The sequence below is a fragment of the Hoplias malabaricus genome, chromosome 2 (assembly GCF_029633855.1).
Source record: "Hoplias malabaricus isolate fHopMal1 chromosome 2, fHopMal1.hap1, whole genome shotgun sequence".
NCBI lineage: Eukaryota > Metazoa > Chordata > Actinopteri > Characiformes > Erythrinidae > Hoplias > Hoplias malabaricus.
Window position 1 is genome coordinate 65,051,347 of NC_089801.1, and position 7,228 is coordinate 65,058,574.

Consider the following 7,228-nt stretch of genomic DNA (forward strand, 5'->3'; position numbering starts at 1 on the left):
GCATTTTACCTACAGCATTGAGGAGCAGGGTTGCCAGATGTTTTTCCTGTTTGTTTATTTTAAAGCAAAGCTAAATGTATTAACAGTCACCTTTGTCATATTTGTCTGATTATGTTTATCATAATTTTAGCATACAATAATAAATGTATTAGACTGATAGGTCTACTCCACACATAATATTTAAAATTATATTTTAGTTAATATATGCATTACATTAAATAAAATAAATATATTATTGATCACAAATAAGATTCTTCTATGGATCTCTTTTGGTAAACGAATCCAGTCAAATGCAGCGTGATTTCGCTGAGTCTGGCAACCCACACTGACAGAGCAGGTCGTGTCCAATGAATAGCCATTCAGCTGTCGGAGGAAATCTCGTGACGTCACTAGAAGCCTCCCCTTCCCTATTATCACCCTTCACCATCACACCCACCCCTTAAACTACCCCTTCTTACTCCACATAAGCCCCCATTAAAACACACTCTGCCTACCCTCTTTACCCCTTAAAACACCCTGTTAATACCCCCCCCCCACCCCACACCCTCATCCCCTTACCCCCCTTTTCCCTTTTTACCCCTTCCCACCTCCCTCCCTTTTCCTGGCTTTATCTCTTGCCAAGCTTTTGTTTTCTGCTCTCTCTCTCTCTCTCTCTCTCTCTGTGTGTGTTTGAACATGAATGGGACACTCCCTTAAAATAAAAAAATAAAACACAATCTGCCAGGTTTGCTTTCCAAAAACCAAAGCCAATTTATAAACATAAGACATGTGTAAACAAGCATTTCTCTGTTTGTCCACTTTGACCTGGGTCAAACTGTGATGGTCATAATGTTTTGGTCAGAACATCTTTAAAAGTGCGGTCTTGTGGGGTGTTCCCAGGGTGCAGTACCTGCCAAAAAGTACTCCATGGAAGCAGAACTGGTGACTGACAGCTGGGATATGAGCCCCTGAAGTACATCAAAGCACAATGCAGAGGGAAGGCTAGGCCTGTCCTGACGAATCATGTTTTATTTTACATCATGTGAACAAGCAGGTGCATGTGTGTTTCTTACCTGGGGAGGAGACAGCATCAGGATATTGTATTGGAAAAACAAGCTGGTGGAGAGAGTATGATGCTCTGGGAAACGTTCTTCTGAGAGTCTTTGTGTTCTGCCATTCATGTGATGATAGTTTGTCACATACACCCTCCTTAAAAATTGTTACACACCACATACACCCTTTCACAGGCATATTCCCTAATGGCAGTGGCCTCTTTCAGCAGGATAACGCTCCTCAACACACTAAAAAAAAACACTGTTCAGAAGTGGTTTGAGCAACACGACAAAGAATTTAAAGTGCTGACATGGCCTCCAAATTCCACAAATCTCAGTCCCATTGAGCATCCGTCGGATGTGCTGGAAAAACATATTGTGGGTCAGAGCTGTTTTGTTAGGATGTGTGGGACCTACACAATATTAAGAAGGTGTTTTTTTAATGTTATGGCTGATCAGTTTTAGGCTCTGTAAATAAAAAGCTGCAGAAAGGCGTACTCTAGTGTTTGCTTGATGATATTGCCTGCCGTGCAGATTTAGGCAGCAAGTTAAACTGAAGGGTCTGTCTTAAAAATTAAATATAACAATACATGAGTATATAATCACAAAGATATTATTATACATACACTTCAATCATTATACAAGCTCAGTAAATTCATTAGAGACTAAAAATAAATATGTACTACTCCAGCATAGCCAAATATAGGCGGCATTATTGACCTTTACAACAGCCTTTCGGGCCTGCAGAGAGAGCTGCCTGATTTGAAATGTTGGAATTGGCAAATATAACATTGTGTTAATACATTGTCTAAAAGTGAATGGTATAAAACATCATGGTTTTAAAATGCTAAATACAACAAAACGCTGCACTTTGTTCTCCATACAGTTCTAACTGCCACACAGGACCACAAGAGGGCGATGACAGTCATTTTAAAGATACACCCTGGCAAAGACTACCACGACTGTTGTAAACATGCTCATAAACATCCTCATATGTATTCTGCATCCTTTGCTTTTAAAAGAGGTTATACGAAAGGTTTTTGAGGCAAACACGGGGTGTTAAACTGAGAACTGGCAGAGATCATTACCCTTTTAAATTTGTTAAGGAAATGTAATACAAGTCTTTACAGAACTCTACAGTAACCTCATGAAGATTCATAAAGTACAACCTAGAAATCATTCGTTACTCTATACAGGTCCTTCATACTTATAACATATAGATGTCCATATAGTTTTTACATAAACATACAGAGGTCTGTTTAGTCTTAATAATAAATAAAAGTCCTCATAATTTTATAGATACATCTATATAAAGACTAATTTTATATATAGGTCCTTGTAGTCTTTATAGAACCACACAGAAGTCTGTACAGTCTAGAACCATATAGAAGTCTGTATAGTCTTTGCTTGTTCACCAAATTAAAAGCTTTAAAGTTAGCTTGCTCGTTAGCATAAGGAACAGTGGCTAGGCTAGCAGTCAGGGCTGGTTTTACAACTCAGGGAAAATAGACAGAGAACCCTCCACTACAGTTAGACGGTTAAACTGTAAAGTTAGTGTGCAGAGGACAGAAACTGAATTCCCAAATAACACTTTTAAAGTAGCATTTTAGATTGATGTGTGATATCTGAGATGACCTTGGAGGAAGTATCAGTGTTAATGTGGGAGAGAGAGAGAGAGAGAGAGAGAGAGAGAGAGAGAGAGAGAGAGAGAGAGAGAGAGAGGTGTATTAGATTTCTGAGCTCAGGTAACTAGAGCATGGCCAGAACCTCAGTGGGTCATTCTGCTAATGTCCAGAGCAGTTCAAGAGAAGAAGAAAGAAAAAGGAGCTATCTACATTTTCTTGCAGGTAAATACACTCAAACACCTGCACATTAATACGGATATCTTCCTTGGACAGAGTAAATTAATGTTCCACTAGTAAGCCTGTGTAGACCAGAGGTGGCACAGCTCTGAAAACTGTATCAGGCTGAAAGCAACAGAATTTTTAAAAAACTGTTACAAAATGTATGAATTGGATACAGTCTTGTAACAAATCTGTCCTGAAATAGCACTCACTCACTCACTCTGTGTGTGATATTGTAGTTTTGCATATTTTCCTGTGAGGCAGAAGAGTGTGAGAGTAGTTCGAGCTAACATTTAACACAATATATGTCCATATACTTCTAGAGAGTCTTTACAAGTGAATTCAGCTACTTTAATATTAATTCTGTGCCAAAAAAGTGCTTCATCAATTCTCTATTAACGGATTTGATTTCAACATGTGTAAAAACATTTATATATATATATATATTTAAACAAATTACTACAACATATTTGAGTTATAGAACTGTAGTAGATCAGTGAGGGCTAGAATAAAGGAAGAGTGACTCAGGACAAACAAACCGCATTGTACAGACTGTGTGTACCTGTCTGTTACAGGATGGCTGGGCCAGGTGTGGCAGTGCGGCTTCACGAGTTTAAGGAAAGATGTGGAATTGACCAACACAACGGAGCAATGCGGGGAGCTAGAGTGTGAGAAAACTGTTCAATATGGAAATGAACTGGGAACCGGTCTGACTTGCATATCTCATCAATTTAAATATGAATAGACTTATAATAACCTATGTTTACCCTTCACTCACTGACTAATAACACACATACAAGACCTGGTCAACCACCCAAACTCCCATTATCACCTACAACCTACATCTGGGTATATGATTGATAGATAGATAGATAGATAGATAGATAGATAGATAGATAGATAGATAGATAGATAGATAGATAGATAGATAGATAGATAGATAGATAGATAGATAGATAGATAGATACTTTATTGATCCCCAGGGGAAATTCAAGGATCCATATCTAGATCCATAATTGCTTATTACCTGAGAAAAACCACAAACACTTGTCCATCTATGGATAAAATCACTTATTATTATTATTATTATTATTATTATTATTATTATTGTTATTATTATTTGGACACAAAATATAAAAAAACTTTTTATTAAAGGCAGTTTTGACTGGAAATTAAGTGACGGGTCGTCTCTGACTTTTGCATAGTATCGTATCCTGATACATCATCAGCAGTGGATTTGACTCGTGTTCCTTACCCAGTATACAAATATATAAGTAAATATATAAATAAAAATGGAATAAAATCAATGTACAACACGCATAGCACAAAATGTGCACAATGTGTAACTGAGAATATAAATTCCATTCAGTGTTTTCAGATAAAATGATAATCCAATTAAAGTTTAATTAACAATAAATAAATAAAGAAAACATAATAAGTGTTGTCTGTTTTGTAGAGCCTCGCGGCAGGGCAGGGATGTGCTCGGACTGTATCCAGGACAACTGGGCAGAGTTCACACTGTTCATTCTCCACTTTACAGGTATCAGAGAGAGAGAGAGAGAGAGAGAGAGAGAGAGAGAGAGAGAGAGAGAGAGAGAGAGAGAGAGAGAGAGAGAGTGAGAGAGAGAGAGAGAGACTTGAACTTTTACAGTATTTAGAAAATAGTACAATGACTAGTTTTGAATATCTTGATTAATATGTAAAGAAATCACACAGACTGGTTTAGTGTAAAACACTCCATTCTTGAAAAGCTCCGTCAGTTTCATTTGTTCACAGTGGTGCTCACAGGAACTAGACGTCTGAAGAGTTTGGCAGCATATTTTTTAAAATGGAGCTCAACAGATGTGAAACTAGAGAATTTAAAATAAATTTGGCAGGAAATAATTTATTCTCATTAAGCTTTGTTATCATTAAAGGTCTGTTTGGTGAAAACAACTTGCTTGGATGCAAAAATCACATTTTAAAAACATTTTCATATTATTGCTTGCAGTTTGAGCAAAAATTTATTGAAAACACAAGTAATGTGAACAATTAGACAATGGTCAACACTGTATCTGATATATGCTGAATGTATAACGTGAGTGGTTTTGGGGTCTTTTTTTGTGACTAAATATTTCTCAAAACTATTGAGATTTTGGTAGTGTCTGAAGTCCAATGTTCTGCAGACTTCCTCCCTTAGTCAGTTCAAGGCTTTGAGAAAAGTATAAAGTTTTGTCTCCCATTTTGAAAATGTAAACACCTAGTGTAGTGCATCCCAGGGAAAAGGGCAGATGGCTGTGTGTGTTTGTGTTCGTGTGAGGGGCCCTTTAATTTAGACATAGATTACAGGGCAATACAGATGCTCCTGAAGTCCCACACGTAGAGCACTTCTTCAAGAGCAAAACTGGAAATACCTAGTTTTACCTCTCTCTCTCTCTCTCTCTCTCTCTCTCCTTCAGACCGAGGCTAATATCAGTGGAGAATCCACCCAGGCCAGAACAATTGGAGGAACAATATCAGCGAAGCTTTGATCTTCTGACCCTACAGGCTCTGGACCTGTCCACAGCCACGAGGAGGGCCACACACTCACTTCACACACATCCCACAGCCTCCACCACGTACCTCCAAGAGTTTGGCCACCAGTCCCATCTTTACCGTCAGTGGTTCTTCAGTTATTCTCTTAAACATTGCTTGTAACATTGCTTCTTACATTGCATGTAAAGAAGCAGTCCACAGTATTTACCACCAAAAATAGCACACAGTATTGATAAACATTCTTTTTCATTATTGCATTTTTAATAATGTTATGATTGAGGTGTTACTAAACTTTGTAGTTATACAATTACAGACTATAGTCAGTCTGTTATCCACACTTTATTTAACCCCTTTCACTCTGCTCTTAAGTGATCATTATCCCCACAAGCAGGTATGACTTGGGTGGTGTATCATTCTCAGCACAGTGCTGTGACACTGACATAGTGGTGGAGTGTTAGTGTGTGTTGTGCTGGTGTGAATGGAACAGACACAGCAGTGCTGCTCAAGTTTTTAAACCCTGTGTCCACTCACTGTCCTCTTTGGCAGACATACCTCCCATGTTGGTCCTCCTTGTAGATGTAAATTTAGAGACTGTGGCTCATCTATTGCAGCACAACACTAAGAATGACCCACCTACCAAATGATACCTGCTCTATGGTGGTCCTGCAGGGGTCCTGAATTTAAAGGAACAGGGTGAAAGAGGCAAACAAAGTATGCAGTGCGATCAGTGCACTACAGTGTGTGACTGTAGAACTACATAGTGCTCCTCTATGGTCAGTGGAGTTGATAAAATGGACAGTGAGTGTAGAAACAAATGTTTTGGTCATAATGTTTTGGGTGATTGGTATAAAGTGAATCTCTCATGAGAAGAAGAAGTAACAATATTGCTATGTAGTCCCTGTCTGATACAGTTAATACTCCACAGAGCAGGTCTCCCACTTGGTGGATGGCCGTGCTTTAAAATTGGTTTAGTACGGAATCTCTGAAACTTCCAGGCCACTAGTTGTCAGTATAATGGCTGCTTTATAACATGAAAACAATTACTGGAGAATTGAGAGACTGAAAAATTAATAACATTCTCATAGACTAGAAATTTTCTTTTAAGACTGTTTTTACTCTCCACAGAGAGTTCCTTCAAAATAAATAACAACAGGCTAAGTAAGTTACAGAAGAAGAAGAACTGGCATGATTTTGAGTTTGGAACATCTTGTGATTCTGCCGTGTGTATGTTGGCTTTAAATACATTATAAACCACCAGCTTGTGGTGATAACATCTTATTTTGACCTTCAACTGAAAATAAAGTTACAGCTAAGCAAACAAAAAACTGGAATAATTCCAAACAACTAGTTTTATGATCTTATATTTTAAGCAGAACCCATCTTCAATCTTCTTTCATACTGGAAATTTGAATTTTGTCTTTCTAGGAAATGTTTACACTTTTTAAAATCTATATGCTCTTGATAAATATACAATGGTTGTATTATGTTTTTGTAGCTCCTGATGACACCAAACTGACTGGGCGCTCCTGTCCTGCTCCTCTGGATGATACGGGTAACAGCGGAAGACTTTATGCCACACTGTTTTGACTGTCCTCGAAGAAGGCAGATTTTTCTTCACTCAAAGTGTATTTTCCTCCAGGGAAATGTTTTTCCGTTTACGAAAGCACTATTCGGTGCTGAACGTGGTTTTTCCTCAAAATAAATTATTTTCTCTGCTTACAATTTTTGAATTTAATACAGTGTCATAGATCAGGCTGTGGCTCTTAAATAAACACTGCCAATAAATGAGTGGGTCAACACGCCAAAGTGCAGAACTTCACAGCCGTTATCATCCAACGG